This window comes from Arachis stenosperma, chromosome 1, assembly GCF_014773155.1.
Source record: "Arachis stenosperma cultivar V10309 chromosome 1, arast.V10309.gnm1.PFL2, whole genome shotgun sequence".
Lineage (NCBI taxonomy): Eukaryota > Viridiplantae > Streptophyta > Magnoliopsida > Fabales > Fabaceae > Arachis > Arachis stenosperma.
The window spans coordinates 117,137,786-117,140,915 of NC_080377.1; positions in this window are offsets into that span (position 1 = coordinate 117,137,786).

A 3,130-nucleotide genomic window follows, 5' to 3' on the forward strand; every position below is an offset into this window, starting at 1 on the left:
GAGAGGAGGGGGAGAGAAAGAGAGAAAGACAAATAGAGAGGATGAGAGAGAGATAAAAAGGAAGAGGGAAAAGAGAGAGAGAAGGGAGAGAGAGAAGAGAGAGAGAGGGAGAGAAGGATAGAGAGAGAAGAGAGAGAGAAATAAAGGAGAAAGGGGGGAGAGAGAAAAGGGAGAGAGAAAGAGAGAGAGGAAGACAAAGAGAGGGGAGGGAGAGAAAGAGAAAAAGGAGAGTGAGAACGAGAGAGAGATAGAGAGATAGATAGATAGATAGATAGAGAAAGGAAGAAGATAGAGGGAGAGAAGTGATAGAGAAATAGGGGAAGGAGAGAGAGAAGCGGAGAGGGAATATGGAAAGAAGGAGAGAGAGAGCATTGAAAAAGAGAGAGAATGATAGAGAGAAAGGAGAGAGAGAAAGAGATAAAGAGAGGGGATGGGGGAGAAGGAGAGAGGGGAAGAGAGGAACGAGAGACAGAGAGAAAGGAGAGAGAGCATGTGGAGAGGGAGAGAGAGAAGGATAGATAGAGAAGGGGGAGAGAAATAAAGGGAATGGGAGAGAGGAAGAGGAGAGAGAGAGAGAGAGAAAGACAAAGAGAGAGTAGAGGGAGAAAGAGGGAAAGAAGAGTGAAAGAGAGAGAGGAGGGAGAGAGAAAGAGAGAGAGAGAGGAGGGAGAGAGAGGAATAAGAGAAGGAGAGAGAGAAGCGGAGCGGAAAAAGGGAGAGAGAGGGAGAGAGAAGGATAGTGGAAAAAGGGAGAGAGATGAAGAGAGAAAGAGAAGAGAGAGAGAAGAGAGAGAGAGAGAGAGAGAGAGAGAGAGAGAGAAGAGGGAGAGATAGGAGAGAGAGGGAGAGAAGGAGAGAGAGAGAGAAAGAGGAGAGGAGAGAGAAAGGGGAAGATGAGAGAATGTAAAAACTATTGTTTTATATATTAAAATTAGTTTTAGCTTATGAACCAATTTAAACTGGTTTTTTCATTAAAACTGGTTTTATTTTTATGAACTGGTTTGAACTGGTACATTGTATTATAAACTGGTTTAAAACCAGTTTCTTATGTGACAAAGTAGTGTGGTTCAGTTTCTAAACCATTTAAAATGGTTTAGTGCAGTTTTAGTTCAATTTATGAAAAAACTGAACCATGCACACCCCTAGTCTTAATACCCGTAGAGACATTTTGTTAGCCACAACTTTAGCACGTTTAGACATGCTCTTTTTTGTGGCAAAATGAAAGGATGCATAACGAAATAATTATTTCTGCCACACTTTACCCGTGACAAAATTGGTCAGGCCGGACTTTTTAGCCACACTTTTTTTCGTGGCTAACAATAAAAGTTAAATTAAAAAAAACATCATAATAAAAATACTCCTTAATATAAAATTTCATCAGATAAGATTAAAAAAATAATAATAATAACATTCCTATACATATCATCCATAGTATAAAAATATGAAATTAACTAATACTTAGTATTAAAAAGCAAATATCATGGATTACATGGGTTTAATGTTAAAAAAATTCAAAGATAACTATTACAAAATAAATATCAGACTTTGCTAAAATGATACAAGAAACTGAAAGCCTAAAAATACTAAGACAAAATAAATTTATTAATCTATGCATTTCTTGTTACACATACAACTCACATGCAAAAAATGTAACTTCAGCTACTAAATTATACATTCTGTTGATACTCCAGTTGCTTTGTGTGCTCCAATAAAATTTGCTAAGCAAGACAGAGATTAAGAATCAAGCTAAAAAATTAATAGGTCAGGATTTGACTCTTTCAAAGATGATCACAACACTTACTTCGAGGATGTAATTTACAATTGCTTTGCAGCCTTCAATTGCTAGCTGCATAATATTTTTCAAAATGTCAATTGATAGTTTAGAATCTATCTACAGTCTACACAGCTAGTAACAAAAGAAAGAATGCATATTGAAATAACAAAAAAAGTTCTAAAATTAATTTACATTGTTGACTAAAAGAAATATAAAAAATAAAATAATGCCAAAAAAAATTAACATGAAGGAGTGCAATTTTATTCAATGTTGGAAGAATTCTAACAGTAACATCAGGACCTCCAACACTGTCTTCTACTTAGTTCAAATTCATCCATATTCATACAAGCTTCAATAATTACAAAGCCACAAAGCTAAATCAAAAGTTGAACAGTTTAAAAGAAAACACAAATTTGCATGGGAATCCCAGCATCGACAAGAGCTAAAGTTGCGGCATTGATACACATAGATCTAGTTCCTACACAAGGAATATTGGGGAAGAGTTAGTGAATGGTCAAAAAAATAGTCTTTTAAATAAAAAAAATAAAGATCCAACCAAGAGAAAATATTAGATAAACATAAAAAAGGGCTATTTAAGGTTCCTTCCAATCTTCTTTGTGATTCAGGATTGCCTGTAAAATCTTGATTTCCGCTATTTTGAGACCTTCTTTGGCGACTCAATGCTGAATTTACAAAGAATACAGAGAAACTGAACAATAGTCTGAACCTGTGAGGGAGTTCTTCCGATTTTCCAGTGAGTGGATTTACTTTGGTACTAAGTGAAAGTTATTTTTAAGTTTTTTTGCCCAAAATTTCACTTTTATTAGTGTAAATATTCATTTGAATTTATTTAGGTCAAGTAATTGAGATTTTTAATTTAAATTAATACTTAATTATAATAAAAAATATAAAATTATAATTATATATCATATTTCAAAAGACGATACATACTAATTAGGATTATAAATTTGGCTCATTGGATTTAAAAAAATAAAAAAGATATCCGAAGAAAAAAAATTAAAATTTTGTAACTATTCATACCCTGACCCAACGCTAAGGCCCAGGTCCATACGATAAGATCCAACCCACTAGTTGGATTCCTCAATACACCGGCCTTCTCTCAAGAAGTCGGTGCTCCCCACGACTTGCTCTAAGGAAGTCGGGAGCAAAGATTAGCTGGCGGATAATAACTGCCCCTAAAATCTCTCAACCCACTTCCAGGAGCCATATCGCAACCTCCCTAAGATAAAGGGACGGTTATCCACCTTAAAAGGTGGAACTGCTCCAACGGTGGTTATTGATTCACCACTATAAATACACTGACACCCCTCAGGTATCTCTAAGTCCCAATACTCT